The sequence below is a fragment of the Symphodus melops genome (assembly GCF_947650265.1).
Source record: "Symphodus melops genome assembly, chromosome: 11".
NCBI classification, from domain to species: domain Eukaryota; kingdom Metazoa; phylum Chordata; class Actinopteri; order Labriformes; family Labridae; genus Symphodus; species Symphodus melops.
Window position 1 is genome coordinate 12900835 of NC_136701.1, and position 18904 is coordinate 12919738.

Here is an 18904-nt window from a genome sequence, read left to right on the forward strand (position 1 = left end):
CACTTTTGTGAGCTTTTCAAGCACCGCAGCGAGGCTCGCTCCCTCAATTCCCTGCACTGACTCTGGAAACGACCCATTCACTGTTCCACAGGCCGCAACTCGGCAGCACAACGCTCACAAGAACATAAACCCCCGGGGTTTACCAAACACGAGGCTGTAATCGCTTCCTCTCGCTGCAGCCACTGGATCTGTGTTAATGGCTTTATTGGTAAGCGGTGACCACACGTCCTTAACTGGCTGAGCAAAGTGGGAGTGGATGCTCAAAGCCACAGCTGCCTCGCTTCCCGCGAGAGGCCGAAGTCGTCCTGTTTTGTCCGACGTCCAGTCGAGGCAACATTTCCTCCGGCTTTTCTCCTCCTCACTCCCCAAACCAAATCTAGTGGCTCAGACCTCTCATCAGTCATCCTCTGGCCCATTTGTCCAGTCAGCAGCATAAGTGGTAGACTCCCAGGCGGCTATTAGCGTGTGTGTGTGTGTGTGCCTGTGTGTGTTGTGTGTTACAAAATGCTTGAACACAATACCTCTCATTCCTGGCTTCTCTCCCTCTTTTTTTTTTTTTTTTTGTCTCCCCTCTTGTCTTGATCAAATATGTTTGTTTTTTTTATTCCCAGAGTGTTTCTCTCTCTCTCTCTCACACACACACACACACACACACACACACACACACACACACACACACACACACACACACACACACACACACACACACACACACGAACACACACAAAGGTTTTTCAGTTCTATTATGTTATGCAGCAGGGTGAAGCCATGATCTGATTAGAAAAGCATTTCGGTGGTGCCATTGTCTTCATCGTCGGTCTCTAACTAGTTCAGAGTTTCACCTTGTTCTGTTTTCCCACATCTTTGTTACTACAGTGTTATTTTTCATTGTTGCTTGTGCTTTGCTTGTGTATTTCGCTCATGAATGCAGTTCATTTGTGCTGCTCCGACTTTGACCTAAATTAGGACTGATAGATTATCTGGACGTGTTAGGCCAGGGTTTGTCTTTTTGGAGAAAAAAAAGGAAGTTCTAATGATCCTGTATCAATCCCTGCGTCCCAGTGGATTTGTCCTGGAAACCACTGACCTGAGACTCTTTGTTACACAACTTTTATTCAGGGCAAACAGACTGTGTGAGAGACTGGGAATACAGTGGGGAACTGTTTTTTCATTTAGTCTTTTCTAGAAATGTTCTCTCACCATGTTTCTCTTCCCCATATCCAGATTTGAATATTTGTACAAGACTTGTCACAAACCTGAACAATACAGCTGCTTTTATTTTGTCTTTATAAAGGATTTAATGATCGAAACTGTTCATTCAAAAGAAACAAAGGGCCTGAAGGTTTGTTATTGGGGGACAACAAGGACTTCTTATAAGCATAGAGGGACATTACACTGGTGGCTAGCAGCCGTCTGCTGTAGTTTGTAAGACATCACAGACATTTAAGTTTTCCTTTTTTTCAGGAAAACAGGAAATTGATAAACCGTCAAAGGATTATCGACTGCTGAGCGATCATTTCAGTCACCAACCTTCAGCCGTCACATCTGCATCCAGTCAGTCAGTCTGCACTGTAACCTTCTGAGAATTAGCCAGACTCGTCTCATGGCTAGCTTCAGAGCCATGTGATGCTAAAGCTACTTCAAAGGATAGCTGGATTATGTAAGAGACCGAATATAGGCGTTTTGGCAGAGCCGAGTTGGCACATGCACAAGTCACAAAGATGATCCCTAATCCCAGCCACAGTGAGGAGGGCTGGAATATGTGTGCAGCTCTGAGGGAGGACGTGAGTTCAGTCAAAAATACGTCAGCAGGACAGGGCAGTAACCAGTTTGTAAAGAGTTAATGTATAAGAAATGTTTCTGGTTGGAAGTAATCTGCTGTCAGACCTCGTGCCATCTAACTTAATATGAGCTGTGGTCAGTTCCTAAAAGTCCAATCTGTGAATCAGAGTCGATCATGTTTGGAACTGACGATGTACAAACGTGTCATTTTTACCATGCCTTGACGTTTTAATCCAGGCAAACAAACACACAGCTCTTATAATTTCATCAGAGCAAAAATCCACAGTGAGAAAAAAACCCCTGTGTGTGTGCAGCAGGCACAAGTTTAAGAGTCATTTAAAATCCCTGTTTTAATAGAAACACAGATGTATTGTTTTCATCCCACGTCCCTGCCTGTCACTGCAGACATTCCTGGAAGTGTGTTTTAGTTAAAAGACTGTGTGATTCTTGTTTCCAGAACCAAGTCGCACATTGAAAATGAAACGCATGCCGACAGTTTTTAGTGAGCGCATTTGCACACTCGTGGCTCAGTTGGTGGAGTCGGTCGCCTCTGAGGTTGGAGGGGTTCGATTCCCAGCTCCTGCAGCAACAAGTCCGATATGTCCGAGGGCAAGAAACAGCATGGCTCCTGCTGCCTCGTCTGCGGCGTATCAGTGTATGTGAATGGGAGTCAGTTCAACCTGATGGTCACAACCGCTCCCATCAGTGTCTGAATGTTGTAGGTGTGACATGCTGTGTAAAAGCACTTTGCATAGTCAGAAGAATAGAGGAGCGCTTTACAAGCTCAAGTAGCTTTTTTTTTACCATTTTCCTCACAGTAGTGTGTTTCTCTGGCTGCCAAACCTTTGTCCTGCTTCCCCTCTTCAACTCTTAATAAATGGAGCCTTCTCCAGTGCCACTGGCTCACTTCAGCCCAGCCCCAGTTCTGTCTCTGAGTGTTTAATGTTAGTTGTTACTTGGCTGTCGCGAGGGCTGCTTCAGCAGAGGGGAGGCACACAGCAAAAGAGCGATCCTGGAGAGCTTCCCAGCAGAGCGTTATACAGGGCACACGCTGAGGTCTCGTTCATCATCTCTCTGCACAAACCTGCTTGCTCCAAAAACACCCATCTCTCTCTCTCTCTCTCTCTCCTGTTTGAGCCTCCCATGTCTCCACATGAGCAGATCAATGGGATTCCGAAACATCTCATTTGTGGTTTCACCAACACATCAAAAGGGTCCTCGTACAGGAAGCCACCACATTTGTGGTAAGCTGGGAATAGTTCAGAAGATGTGCTTGGAAGAGCCAATCCAACACTGATTGAGGATATAAATGTGTTATTGAGTCATATTGTGAGATTTGGTGTTCCAATAACAATGATCCTTTTTGAGTCAGTTGCATGTTTAAATCTACACGTACGTCAGGACTATCAGGCAACAGCTCCCCACAATATCCTCTGTCTCTCAATGCAATCTGACCTCTAAAGCCCACGGCATCATATAGAGTCCAGGTGGAACAATACATCAATATTGATTGACATTTTGATTCAGCGCTCAGCCGTTCAATATCATCAACGCAAAGAAAACAATTTAAAAAAAAAACATTTTTGCAATCTTTAGGATGCAGATATATTTTGAGGGTCTTGCGGTTTCATCCCAGCAGCCTGCGTGCATAAGTCAAACTCTGTAATACATGTTTATTTTTTTCCCGTTTAAGCGTCTGGAAGAGTTCACATGCTAACATCACAATACAATATCAGACTTCTGATTTCAACCAGTCACAAGGCCTTTGCTGCAAATTAAAAAAAACAAAAAACAAACCTGATCTGCAAATATTCTAACACCATCGAAGTTGGATTGTTGCAATCAAAGTCATCCAAATGGAATAAGTAAGAACAGGCAGCTGCGTAGCTGTAAGGAGAAGAACTCAGACTCATTAGTCTTTAATGGCAATGCTTAAACAGGATGGACCTTCATTCAGAATCAAAAGCTTCGAAGATGCTTGATCAAACAATAATCAATCAATAACCTGCTGTTAGTGCTCATAAATCAAGCTCTCTGCAGTCAGAGGGTATCGCTTTCCACCAATTAAATGTGTGTGTTGTGTAATCGAGTCCGCTGAATGGCGAGTGTTAAATCATTGTCGTCCCTCTGTACAAGCTCCTCCATTATGCCGATCAATATTTGACGCTGTCCCCTCCTTTTCTCTGGACGCTATAGAAAAAGATATTTCGATGGTTCCTCTCTCTCTCAAGCACTGAGGGAGAGAGCGAGAGAGAATCTGAGTCAGTCTAATGCTGTGTTGTTATGTAACAGCGTCATCTCCTCTGCCTCTTTCTCCGCCGCCTGCTTCTCTTCTCTGTGCTCAGCATCTTCCTCCCATTGGGCCTGGAAGAAGGGTTCAGGCTTATGTAATCGGCTTTATGTTCACTTTTTTTTTTTTTTTTCCTAAAACTGCCAAGAAACTGTTTTGTGATGCTGCAGAGGGAGAACCAAACGCTTCCAGCGTTGAGCGTCGACCAGCCGAAGAGAGAGCGAGAGCGAGAGAGAGAGAGAGAGAGAGAGACTGGATGTTCTGATTGCAAAGCAAACAACCCAATGTTCTCATCCACCTCGAACAACAATCCCCGTTATCTCCAGAGATCCAGTTATTGTTTTACATCTCTTCAAACTGACACCTCAGAAGATAGCAGACGTTCACTTATTTCGGTGGAAGTAGAGAAAAGCACACACTCTTCACGCAGACAGAACATGGCTGATCCTAACACTACTCGCATTTTTTCACCCGTGGGAATTGCGAAGCGGCGATTTGAAATGAAAATTGAACCTTCAGACTAAAAGGATTCATCCAGGTCTATGTGAATCATCGTGCAGGTTTTGGGTTCTTCAATTCTCTTATTTTAAAAACTTGTTGCAGCCACTACTGTGAGAAAAAACAAAATAAATCCAAAAATATGATGGAATTCAGTGATAAAAAACCCCTCAGAAACTTCATCATTTGCCATGCCCGTGTATTCATGTCATACAAGTAGTATCTCTTTGGCAGATCTCTGTAATAAACTCCTGTCCGGAGGTTGTCCACAGATCAGCGGTTATATTTAGTTTCTGACGGTTCCAACTGAGTGAATCCAGCTGAAAGGAGAGGAGTAGAGAGTTATTTGAAGAGTTGTAACATCATTTCGCTCCTCCTCGCCCTCTTGCACATCCCTGCTGGGGGGTTGTACCGAGCCACGGTCGTTCGCTGGGTTCGTTCAGCGACAGCTCGTGAATAATAAATGGCGTTTTGGCTCAGCAGAGAATGTTGTTGTGGCTCTTTCACGCACAACAAATACGCTAAAGCAAACATCTCTCACATTACGTGGGCTGGACTGACTTGGTATGAAACAGCTGAAATGACATTTTCCTGACTGAGGATTTCCACTGTGGCATACAATGAAAACTCCAGACTAGTAGACTGCATATTTTGTCACTTCACAACATCTTTAATGAACGGCTTTTAGAAACTCTGCTATTGAATGTAGCTTAACAATTACAACACGACATGTTAGTGGTGACAGAAAAGCAATGAAGTACCTCGAGCTGCTGTTAGCTCTACCTGTCACTCAAAGGCAGAGCTTCAATAATAAAATATATAGGTCAATCTGCATTCACCCATCCTGGTTTTTTTGGGGTTTTTTTTGCTCCCCTCGGTTGCAGTAACAGTGGCAGCAGGCTAAACAAGTAACCCCACATGTCTCCTCTTCAACCTTCTTGAGCTCCTGTAGGAAGCGTCTGTGTCAGCTGTAATCCCCTCAGTGTGCTTTAGGGGTCCGTCTACCTTGCTACGCGCTCCAGTTCCAGTTTGTCAAGCCCCTCTTACGTGCACCTTCCTGAACCCCCTCCCACTGTCTTCTCTCAATACGAGCCTTCTCAACATGTCTTCAGCTCCTGACCCCCTTGCTGCGTCAGTCTCACTCTTGCGTTCACTCCGCACAGACTCAAGAGCGTAGGTGACAGCTGTCCCACAGATCGTCTGCAACGTCAAACTTTTTGCCCTCCAGCCCAGCTCCTTCTTCACTCCGATGGTCCGACGTTGTTGCTGATGCCACACCAAACCTGCCTGTCAATCCCCACAAACCATTTTACCCTCCCTGGTGAACGCTGCTCTTGGACACCTTATATCATTATTTAAAAAACAAACAAACTTGTAGTGAACTTTAAAGAAAAAAACAAATGAAGTATCTTTTATACCATCTCGCTGTCAAAAATGGACTTTGACTGTCCAAAAGTCAGCCATTTATAAAACCATAAAGAAGGTGACCTCTGTCTTTCAAATATTATTTGATTTGAATTTATGAAACAAATACTGAAAAACAAGAGCTGCATCGCTTGTTTTCTGTCAGTAATGATGCTTGCTGTTTACAGTTCAGATGTGACATTTTACACTACATAGCTGTGCTTGATTCTTCTAACTCGTCTGCTCTGATAATGTTTTTTTAATCCATCTCTTCTCAATAATAAACGTCCCACTTAGTGATTTAAATCCAATTTAAAAAATGATGTAATCAACCACAGGTGAGCCTTTTTTGCTTTTCACAGGATTCTGCGGTTTAAGCTTGCTGTAATCTTACTTTAACACCTCAGATAGCAGCGTTAGCTTAAATCTTCTTCTAATGCCGTTTATCTCTCATCTTCGCGTGGAAGAAGCTCTGCGAATCCTTTGTTGTGCTTGATGTTAGAGGGTGTGTCATGTGTCTGAGCGTGTTTGTGTTCCGTGAATCTGTGGGGACCCTTCACCATGCGTGCCCCCAAGGGCTCCAGCTATGTGTGAGTGTGGACAGGAGTCATCCTGCAGGGCTATGGTAACGACCAACCACGACATCTTTTGCCACCCAGGACCCAACCGCCTCAGCCAATCGGCTCAGAGTAACACCACCTCCCCGGCCAATGGTGTGTCGGGCATGTTTATGTTGCTCCCGGGAAGGCACGGTGCCATCATTAAGCATTCAGGTTAGCCGAGCGAAAGAGAAGAGAGGAGGGGGGTTTGGGGGGGCTGAGGAGGGAGGAGAGAGGAGAGAGAGGAAAGGAAGATGAGGCCATTATGAGTTGAGAGGGCTGATGGATGCACTCGAGAAACCCACCATTCATTCAGACAGACTCAGGTGAACAAAACATCCAGGTCATATACCACCTCAGGTTTTCTGAAAGTGACTCGTTCCAACCTCCTTAAATCAATGGAAGTAAATCTGAACTCTCCAAATGTTTACCGCAGATTGTTTCAGAAACAGCAAGTCCAGGAAGTCATCTGTCTCTTCTGTTTTAGTATAAGTGTGTGTGTGTGTTTACATTTTTCAGTGTGTATGATTTAAGATTTATGGCGAAAAGTCATAAAGAGAGTTCTCAGTGAGGGAAGGAAGAGATGAGAAGAAAAAGACGCATCTATGTGAGTGAAGGGTAAACAAAGCTTTTAAGAGGTGTAGCAGGGGACGGGGTGGGACTTTATCTGAAAGCTATTTTAATGATTGATTTATATGATCTAGTTTAAAAATGTCAATTTAAATAGTGTTGTTAAGTCAAGTCAAGTTTCTATGTGCTGTATATCAGATGTCTAAGTGCGTCACGAGACATCAAAAGCATCGAGAGAAAGGGAAAAGAAAAAATAGAAATAGAAAAAAACCCAAAACCAAACAGAAATATGAAGTGAAAAAAAAAAAGTCCTGAGTTTGTAATGGTGATCTTATCCGCTCTGCGCGCCATAGTAACACTCACAAACAGTCAAACATATCTGGACGTCATATAAAGATATGAATTGCAGATTATTGGATTCCATTTGAATACACGTGATGTCCCTCACAGGGAGGATGAGCAACATTTGTTTTATCTGATAAGATCACTTTTTAGTTCAAAACAATAAACACCTTTTCAAATCTTCATTCAACCTACTCACTCTCGATTGCAGTCAAGTCATCTAATGCACTGAACAATGAGTGTACGCTATTTTTGCTTGAAAAAAATTGTCGATTTCATCAATATTTAATCTTTCAGCACTTTTACTGTTTAATTTATATGATCAAATATTAACGTCTTTTTTCATTTATTTTCTCTAAGCTATGGCATGCTTTTCTTTCTCTCTTTCTTCACTTTTTATTGTAGTGAAAAGAGATCAACCTCCGGCTTACTTGATACTTGATGGTTGTGTATCTGTCCTTCTGTTCCATAAATAGCTGAAATCACTTCAGTCCACGACTGACATGGCGAGGCCACTCCTTTAAATCTCCACCCGCTGTTTATTCATCACTTAACTCTGACCTTTTGTAGATGCTAGAAACTAAATCAATGGAGTGTTATTCACAAGGTCTCCCTGCAGTGTGTGTGTGTGTGTGTGTGTGTGTGTGTGTGTGTGTGTGTGTGTGTGTGTGTGTGTGTGTGTGTGTGTGTGTGTGTGTGTGTGTGTGTGTGTGTGTGTGTGTGTGTGTGTGTGTGTGTGTGTGTGTGTGTGTGTGTGTGTGTGTGTGTGTGTGTGTGTGTGTGTGTGTGTGTGTGTGTGTGTTCTCTTACTTCATCAGTTGTCGCGCTGCACTCGTTTTTACTAACGTATCTTTTATAGAACTATTTCCGGTGGCACATTCGAAATAAATCAGTGAATGGTGTTGGTGCTGGTGTTCTCCGGAGTGCCACTTCGCTTTACTCCTTTTCAAATACGTGGAAATACGGAGTTAAATTCTGAAGGTACATTGAAGCTGCTCCTTTGTTTTCTGATTGGTTGCTTCTTTTTTCTCAGCTTTTGATGATAACCTAAAGACAGCCACAATGTAGCCCTCTACTCAACGTGTGCAGCTCCTCTAATTGTATTTCAAAGTACCTGTGAGTCACTTTAAAAAGTCGCACTAGCTCAGCTAAAGTGTTCTTCTTAAACCAGCAGCTTCTTATTGCAGCACTAACTTTTTAGCCCCAGAGGCCTTTTATTGAAAGCTTGAAAGTAAAAATGCCACATGCGTATCTGACTCGATGGTGCAATCCTGTGCAAGAGTTTTTCACTTCCTGCAGTTTGTTATGCACACAATGATGCAGCAGAGCGTTGGCAGATTCTCATGTTAATAATCACAATGGCTTCATTCAACAGGATGTCGACTTGTTTCACCTTTTCCACAATAATGGTGAGCTTTTTGTCGACAGCTTTTCCTCAACAGTTGGGACTTTTGTTGTCCGTAGGAGTTATAAATTGGGTCAAAAAAAACAAAGCAAAAAACGGAACATAAAACATTCAAGTCATCTGCTTTAACGAATCACAAAATGTCCTCGGAAGAGTGAAATCCTGCAGGAAGTTTGATGTCTTCTTGCTCGGAGTGTTCGCCCACACGCTGCCAGCTTTTATCTCCACGTGTCTTTGCAGCGTAATTAGTTTCAGGACAAATTTCATCTTTGTCACAAACTCTTCCATCCAATTTTCATACTGACTCTGGCTCCCGGAGGGAAAAGGTTTCTCTTTTTGATAATATAAGTCTCTTTTTGTGTGTGTGTGTGTGTGTGTGTGTGTGTGTGTGTGTGTGTGTGTGTGTGTGTGTGTGTGTGTGTGTGTGTGTGTGTGTGTGTGTGTGTGTGTGTGTGTGTGTGTGTGTGTGTGTGTGTGTGTGTGTGTGTGTGTGTGTGTGTGTGTGTGTGTGTGTGTGTGTGTGTGTGTGTGTGTGTGTGTGTGTGTGTGTGTGTGTGTGTGTGTGTGTGTGTGTGTGTGTGTGTGTGTGTGTGTGTCCTTTCATGAACAGAAACTCTAAACGTGTTATTGTGATGTGATGAACCTACTCAGGGCTCTACACTTCTATCTGACCCACCTAGACTGTGTCTCTGCCTTTAATCTGCATCATGCTCATCATCTAATTGGGCTTTGGAGAGCAATACATCCACACTACAATAATCACTGCAGGAGTTACCCTGAGGCCCATCGACATGCGCTAGCTTTTTAATAGCTTCACTCGCCTTTTTGTTTCTCAGCCAGTTTCCATTAAGAGAAGCCCACGAACGCATGCAGTGTAGGTGTAGATGCCCACACATTGGAGCTGCAGTCCGTCCGTACTTTTCTCTGCTGATGTTGAATACAGACGTTTTTTGTGCAATGGAAAACTCTTCAGAACACGTGTAGGATTTAGTTTGTACCTGATTGCTAATGCTAGGACGGTTTAGAAGCTTTGAGGTAAAGTACAGACCCTTTGCAAGTCTCCATCATCTTCTTTGAATTCCAGGTTGCATCACGAATTTGTGATAAAAAGGTAAATGTTTGTGCAAGCCACTGTGTGCAGGATTAGTGCGGAGTTTCTTGAAGTGGTTATTTAGCTAAAAGATGCATATCAACTTTTTTTTGATGACCGTTGGGCTGCTTTTATGATTTAAAAAAAAAAAAAGAAAAAAAAAAATTCTAGCAAAAATTTTAATATTTCTTTGTTTCAGCTTTTTGAATTCATGGAGCTGATGTTGTTATTTTGTATTTTGTAAAAGCACAACGTGGGTCTTGATACAAAAAGAAGCAATTTTATCACAATCTTCGGTTGATGAATCAAATGGGCTGAAATAAAAAAACAAATCGAGGAGTAGATTAATGTTATTGTTAGTTGCAGCCTGAGCTGTGTACTTTTCAGTGCAACCTCTCATGTGTGCGCAGTCAAACCATCTTTGGGCCCCCTTGCACAACAGTGGTTGCCTTAATCTATGCAGGCAGCGGTTCGTATCAAACCGGTCCAAACCTTGGGGATTTAGGGCTAATTACAATGTATAGTGGCTGGCTGCCATGGTAACATTGGTTGGTTGGGTTTGGGGGCTGCAGGAATGGGGTGAGATGGAGAAGGGGGGGGGGGAATTCATGCATTTGACTCTGCGGGGTTCTTATCTCTGGCTTCAGGCACGTGCCACATGAAGATATGCAGCTGTAGTCGGATTGTCATTCAGTCGAGGTACAAAGGGACAACACTGCCTTTTATGTGACTCCTCTCCAGCAGGGAAGGGCTCTGAACGTGTGCTCAGGTTGTGGAGTGGATAACGGGCGCACATTGTTCATCAGAATCATCGGAGTAAAGTGGAAGTCTCAGCTGTCTGTAGAGATGTTCCAAGCTGTTAGGGTTTAGATTTTGGATTGGCAGCTCTCCTGTCATCTCCCATTAACTCTCAACACTTAGTCGCTGTCTCTACCTTCCTACCCTCTGCCTGTCTCGCTCACTCTCTGCAGTAACGATTGTGTGGGAGTTCTGTTGCTTATTGACCTTTTAAAGTGTTCTCAGCCTGTTTCCTGAGCACAGTGGTTGGCTGTATCCGAGGAGGCGACCCATTATCATCGTGATCAGGATGGATCAGTGAGAAGAGGGGGACAAAGACCCTCGACTGAATGACTCAGAGACTGCTCACAACTTCAGACGTGGGCTCAGTTAGCATCACGTAGCAATAATGTCACATCAAGCCAGAAGAAAGTAGAGACAGGACGTCTAATTTGTAGAATAAATGCACGTTTTGGTCTGAATCTAAAGAAAGGCCACTGTGTTCTCTATAATCTCTGGATTATATATTTGCATTAGATTACAATCACGTCCCGTAAAGGAAATAAATGTAATTAATTCAACATCATTTGCAGAACTCTTTCCAATCTTTCATGTAAAATGTGATTAAATGCAGAACAATTCCACAAAGTGATCTAATGTATTTAAATACCGTCCAATCACATGCCAGTATAGGCCTCAATGTTGTGTCAGTTTTCAGCACACATCAGCACATTAGCTCAAAAACACGACATCTCTCCGAGGCACAGGCTTAGTATGTATTAGTGTTCCTACCTGCCATATCCTGCGTTCATGTAAAATTCATGTTGCGGTTATTTTTAGATCATTAGTCTCTTAAAGCTCTCAGCTTGTTGCCAGCAGTGCTTACATCTTAAATAGATGTGTAGCGTGTGCATGTTGTATCATACCAATGGCTGGTTCAAGGGAAACTCGAAGAAGAAGAAGAAGAAGAAGAAGAAGAAGAAGAAGAAGAAGAAGAAGAAGAAGAAGAAGAAGAAGAAGAAGAAGAAGAAGAAGAAGAAGAAGAAGAAGAAGAAGAAGAAGAAGAAGAAGAAGAAGAAGAAGAAGAAGAAGAAGAAGAAGAAGAAGAAGAAGAAGAAGAAGAAGAAGAAGAAGAAGAAGAAGAAGAAGAAGAAGAAGAAGAAGAAGAAGAAGAAGAAGAAGAAGAAGAAGAAGAAGAAGAAGAAGAAGAAGAAGAAGAAGAAGTTTGGTTTAAAGGGGACATATTATGAAATATATTATTACGTATTTGGATAACCTGAGTGGGTAGTGAGCCACAAAATGTGAATGTGTCTTACAACACAGAGAAAAATGCTCTGTTTCACATTTTCTTTACTTGTGATGTCACACTGGGATTCTGGTTAAAAAAAACAAAACACCCTCACCTCCCCTTTTTTCTCAATCCATTGACACAATGTGTCATTTTAGTATTTTGCGCTTCATATTATTGTCAGTGTATTGAACAACATAATCACAGATCAATATTTCTCATATTGTGTAAGCCCAGGCTGTAATTATTATACTATATATGTGATTTACACAAACCTGTGCTTCCCTCCACAAAGCATCGTCGTCATTAAAAAAGGAAAACCAGTCTTAAATGAAGTATTTTAAACATTATTTTAAGAGCTGTGGTTGAATATATTTTCATGTTGGACTCGTGTGTGAAACATAACAATACTTCATCATCTCTGATCTATCAGTGCGCTTCCAGATTTAAGGCTGAGAGATAACAGACTGGAATTGTGAACCTGCGCGCAGCGAGACTCTCTAAACATCTGTCTCCGTGTGCTCCCGAGGATGCTTGTTCACTCACATGTGTGTAAATGCAGCTGCTTGAGCCGAGGTGGCTGTGCCTGCATATTGATCGCTTCCTAGGTGGGATTGATCACAGTTGAGACGGCTCCTGGGGGAAAAGCAGCAGGCAGTGAAGAACTGTCGCTGCACACCTGCCTCTCTGCTTAGCGGCTGTTTGCCGTCATCTGACAGGTTTAACTTTGTTGCTTTCCTTTCTTTTTCTTTTTTTTTTCCATCTAGAGAAATAATGCAAAGACAAAAAAACCCCCCACATCTTCGGCGCACTTACTGCATTCTAGTTCACAGAAAATAAAAGGTGCAATATTTGCACATTTGGATGCTTTAGTTGGTCTCAAGGACGTTCTGGCAAACCATCGGACTGCGCAGGAGGTGAAGGCAGGACCTGCTCAGTCGTGGTGGAGATCAGGTTTGGGGATATTGTAAACACTGAAAGGAGGAGGAGGTGGAGGTGGAGCGGTTCGGTCGATGAGCGTGAGAGACTGCTGACTCTGCTCTGAGTGTAAGAGAGCGAAACACGCCAAAGACTGAGAGACTCAATCTGAAGCTTTTGTCTGTCACAAATCAGTATTGACATTCCCTTTTTTTTTTTTTTTTCTTTCCTCCCACCACTGTGGCTTGTAGGGTTGAGCAATCGGTGTGGCCTCACGCGCGTGCGCTACAACACTCGTTTAAATCAGATAATGATGGTATGATCCAACAATCCACGTCACGACAGAACACAATACCTCTGACGTTACTGAGATCGGTTCACCGCAGACCCCTGGGGTCATGTTGGGGTTTACATGCGGAAACATGGAGTCCCTGCGCTGCTGCTAACCAGCCACCCAAGAGCTGTGTGCGCATCCCTGTTTGTGATTTTCAGGGGACAAGTTCTCAAGGAGGCAGGGTGACTTGGGTGCTGCACTTTGTCTTGGACGTTGGCTGGACTGACGTATGAATCCATGGTGCAGTTGGCCACCACACAGGATTGGATTTTTAGAGGAATGATAAAGCTCTGAGCCTCATTCTCATTTATTTACAGTTTTATGCGCGGTTCTGAAAAGGTTGTGAAGGAGAATGTTGCGACGTTTGGAGAAATAGGAACTTACTTGTCAAAGCGCCTGTCTTTATTACATCTCCCTATGTGATGTTTTAGCGTGAGCTGGACTTCAATAGGTTGTTGGAGTGAAGCTGAATAGCTGCTGCCTTTGTCCTCAGAGCCTCCTGTCAGGTTGAAATACTTTAAATTGATGTACACTTCACAGGCAGTAAGGATAGACCTTCATAAAGGCTTTTAATTTCCCCTGTGTCACCTCCTGATTGACGAGCAGAGGACGGGGAGGTGTGAAAGGCTGCATGTTCGCCATTAACGAACACGGAATGACCGAACGTGTCAAAACACTGGTGTACTGTCACGGTGTCATGGCTCCACGAGGACAGGAGGGAGAGTAACAGAGTGATAAGAAGCAGGAGGAATCACTCAGTCTTTTTTATTTTTTTTTTCCCCCATCTTTCCCCTCAGAGGTTTGGATCTGATGGTTGAGCTCACTGACATCTTCAGAGAGTGAGCGAAGACTGGAACAAAGCACGCACACTTGAAGCTGGTTGAAGAATCATGTGACCCTCTCCAATTCTCAGTTGTCTCTAAAATTACCCAGAAGACACTTTGGACGATGCACTGCATGCTCCGACTTGTAAACTCCATGTCCTCTATTACAGCACGAGCAGCAGTGTGCAGGGCTGCTTCTAGATGCCCACACAGTGCTGGCGCTGGCTGCAGGGCATGATGTAATCCTGTCCTACTCAGGGAGGGAAAAAATAAAAAAATAAAATGCTGAGCAAGGCAGCAAAACTGTTCCCTGATTAAATTCTCACGCTGCAGCAGCAACTTTCTCCTTCCCGTGAATTCACAAGTTTGCAGTTTTTAAACAGCTGGTCCTTGGTGCTATGGATAAACTATATGGAGATTAGTTTCCTTCTTGCACACATTTTATGTGAGCAGTCCACTTGAATGTATGAAGCAGCAGACAAGCACTTTGGTTACTAAACAGCTTCTCTCTAATCACTTGGTTTTTCTTACCGTGGGAATGACCTCACTGATGTCAGGGATTTTAAACTTGAGGAGATGCAAATGATTGTTTTTTTTTTTTTTTTTTTTTAAATAAAAAAATACAAAAAATAAAATAATAAATTCTTAAAGCAAAATAAATACATAACGTACATGAAACATCCCGTTCCATAAAAAGGGAATGGGAAGAAGTATAAACTTTTCCAAAAGTTCCCACCCCTTTAGTCATTTCATTCATTAAACGTAATTAATCACCAACATCCGCTCAGCAAAATTCCAATTTATACAATCATTGTGAAAAACCTCTCTCCTCTTCCTTATACTTGTTGAAAAACAGCTGTTTGTACCTTTTTTATTTTTAAAACACAGTCAGGCTTACACTTTGCTTAATTTCTGGCTCCCAACTATATGTAGCTTGATATGCACAAAGAACGATCTATAGGGAAATATTTGACAATTTAGTGATCGATCATGAGAGTAAGAAATGAATAGATCTTTAAAGCGTGAAGCGATTCACTAAAGTAATGTGCATAGATTGAGGTTGGACCATGTGCATCCTCTTGGACTTCACCATAACAGGATTATGAAAATGAACGGCCCTGAATTAAAGACACGCGTGTTTACTTTTCAGCTGACTCATTCTCTGTTGATTAAGACAACATCTAGTAGTGTTTGCACCACATTCACGCGACCTGCTGCCACTGCTGCTTTGTCCGCACCCACACAGAATCCTCGCTCTGCTATCGCTACCGCTCCGTTGTGTTAGAGTGGGTGCAGAGCGAGGCGACGGCGGTGTGAGTTATCTCAACGCACCGCCGTGGAGAGGACAACTTGATTTGCATACAAACATATTCTCTGCGCTTGTGATGTTTTCACAAAGCGCCACGGTTGTCTGTTGATTGGAGTTGTATGTTTTGTAGGAACGTGTGTGCGTGTGTGTGTGTGCGTGTGTGTGTGTGTGCGTGTGTGTGTGTGTGTGTGTGTGATGGATTCGTCTGTCAGTCCCAAGTAGCCCAGTGGACATGGTGTCTGCGTGACGGATGCCTCAGCAGTTTCTGCAGTCTGACTCACCCATCACATCCCGGCCCGTACCCACAATCCTCCTCTTCGACACACAAACACAAAAACAACCTTCTCTTTAAAACACGGCTACGAGACATCGAAGCATGAAGGTGAGCTTAAAGGAGTAGTCGTTTTTGACTCTTGGCTTTGGCTTCCGAACAGTTAGACCCGCACGCCTGCGGCTCATGCTTCTCTTAGCAGGGTGTCTCCGTGTGATGTCACCTGACAGGCGAGGTGTCACTCAGCTGCACGGCGTGGGCGTGACGAGGGGGACGCTTCAGGAGAGAGCGCCGCTTTTCTCCAACCTTTTTTTACGCTCGCGCTCTTGCGGTGCGGGTGAAATCAAACACACTGCACATAGTCCACTGCCTTTCAAGGAAAATCCAACTCTAAGACAAGATTTTGTTTTGTCATTGAACGCGATAAATGACCCAATATTGGCTCGTTAGGATTTGTAATTTTGTTGCTGTGGTGTCCAAAAAGGTGCCTGATAGTAAATGTTTTTTACTAGAATTGTATCAATTTTTTTTTTAAATCTGGTATTGTGACATCTACACAACATGTAGATCCTTTTTATAGTTTCTCTTGCTACAAGACTTTAAGAGCCAACGCTACCACAGAGAGAAACACACCATCCCTGCAGAGGTGTATTGTTTACGAGGCGGTGTGTGTTTTCTCTCTCTGTGTCGTGTCCTCGGCTGCTTTTTATGACTCAAGCTTTTCTACTTTTCAAACTTTCTCTCGTCTCCTGTTCCTCATAATACACAGCTTTCAGGACACATCCGCCGACCTCTGGACGTGGCGCAACAGCTTATCGGCAAAGCAGGAAGCATTTGCATCTCGCTGGCCCGTTTCCATGGCAGCTCCCCCCCCCCCCCTTGTCCCCTGCTATGGAAACGAGGGCCAGTTATTAAGAGTGACAGGTAGATCGCTGGCTGTCTGTCAGGAGAGGTTAACAGTGAGGGTGATGTGAGCTGACATCGGAAGGGAGGTCAACGGCTGAGCGAGTATTTGGCAGAGTATTAAAGGATGGGACTGAAGATTTAACAGGCTGCTTATGCAACAATCTCTACCACACACACACACACACACACACACACACACACACACACACACACACACACACACACACACACAGTGATTCTCAGGAGAACTTCCAAACTATCTGTATCCCTGGGATTCATTGTCATTCATTGGCCAGCTGTCGGTGTGTAAATCTCATCAGAGAGATCATGTTGGAGTAAAATGCTCCTCTGTGGTCAGATCAGTGTTTGTCTGATCGCCAGCCTTCATCCCTTCAACTCTGACCCCTTCAAAGGATCACCCATATTGTATTTTTTGTCATCCCTTCAAATACGTATGAGCTTCTTCAACTATTCTCATGAGTGGTTTGATTTATTAAGTAGCTATCAGGTACAGGGATGCAGTATATGGAGCCTTTGTTCTCAGTTAACAATGAGAAAGCACACACACACACACACACACACACACACACACACACACTCTCTCGCTCTCCACATTTCCTGTCCATCTGCATTTCCTGTCTCAATAAATTCATTCACATTTAAAAACTCTGATTATAAGAGAATGGTGCGCAATTGTTTTTGTTTTCTTTGCTGCAAATCAGCCGCTGCTGTGAAACGTCACACGTCAGAGCTTGGTGCAGCACGTCAGGCTCGATTCCTTTGAGACTCCATTAGGACAGGAAGGCATTAGTTGGAGAAGCACTCAGTCATATGTTTGAAAAGTAGACTTTGTGTAACGTGAAGGCTTTAGTCTTATTGCTCTGTCGAGAACACTGGCAGAACATTTTCAGGATGTTTTCTGATTGATCTCAGGAACATGGTGAAATAAATATTCTTGGGCTACATGTGGAAGTCTGAAAGTGTGTGTGTGTGGGTGTGTGTGTTCCTGACATGTTTGAGAGGTTTTCTGGTGCAGCCGTTCCTTGATAACTCGATTTAGCTAGGCCCCCCCCCCCCCCCCCCCCCCCCCAAACACACACACACACACACAGAGCAGAGCCTTGGAGTAATTGTATCTGTGGTTTGAGTGACACAGTGGAAGTGCCTGCGTCTCCTCCTGCGCTGCACTAATTTCCCTAAGCATTACCAGGAAAGCGAAGGAGGTCCAAAGAGAGAGACATCAAACACACGATGCTGTGATTGGACTTTAAAGAAGCAGTCGGGACGGGGAAAATAAAATCCATGAAAAGCCTTTAATCTAGATATATTTTGGGATTTCTGGATTTGTTTTGGGGGTTCTTTTCCTTTTTTTCTCCTTGTTTTTATCCCTCTTATCATATGAAGATGATGTAATGTCTCAAGTTTCATAACATGACCTTTCCAGTTTTTCAGTATTATAAAACATCAGCAGTAATGCCAGGTTTTTGACTTTATCCACCGACCCAAAGAGCAACTCTCATCTGGGTATTAACGTTGACATTTAACAGAGATAAGCAGACGGACATCCACAGAGACGTAGAGCACTGTTTTTATTCAAACAGTGCACTGATTCATGTTGGGTGGTGAAAACATGAAATTGCTCCGAATCAAAATATCTTTTTTTTCTTTTTCTTTAAAGTTCAGCTCATTCAGGATGACCTGCAGAGAAAATGCTGGTGCTACAGTAATGACCTTCAGCCATAGACCAAACATGAACTACTGTACATAATATTTCCATTTCCATTTCCATCATCAGTCAATGATTTGTGTGCACCATGTACAGTATGGAGGCAATGGTCCCATTCTCTCTCTCTCTCTCTCTCTCTCTCTCTCTCTCTCTCTCTCTCTCTCTCTCTCTCTCTCTCTCTTGTTCCTAAAATCCTTCAGCCTTACGTGGTAGTCTGCATAGATGTAAGTAATCGTTGATTTTGAGCTGTTATAGCTCCATTAAAGTGGATAGAAAGTCTGACTGACAAAATCCAGTTGCCGTTGGTTCCTCACTGTACATGCTGTGTACCTACAATTCATGCACACCATTGATTTTTTTATGCCTTAGTGACCCATTAACTGTAACAGGATGGTCTTTATAGGCCAGTGGGGAAGTGACATGATGATGTTGAGCTGACAGACAAACAGTGAATCATTTAATAGCTTCAATACTTTAAATCGCTCCTTTTGTGTGTTTGAGTTAGTTGCTTCCTCTTTGGCTGTGTGGGTTGTTGAATACAGCATTGTTGCCTTCATTTAAATGAGAGCTG

The 18904-nt window shown here is 43.2% G+C and overlaps 1 protein-coding gene across 3 annotated transcripts in view; it reads left to right on the forward strand.

Moving 5' to 3' along the window:
• Positions 1 to 18904, forward strand: part of abr (ABR activator of RhoGEF and GTPase) — a 123540-nt gene that overhangs the window by 22046 nt on the left and 82590 nt on the right. The gene's annotated exons all lie outside the window — the stretch shown is intronic.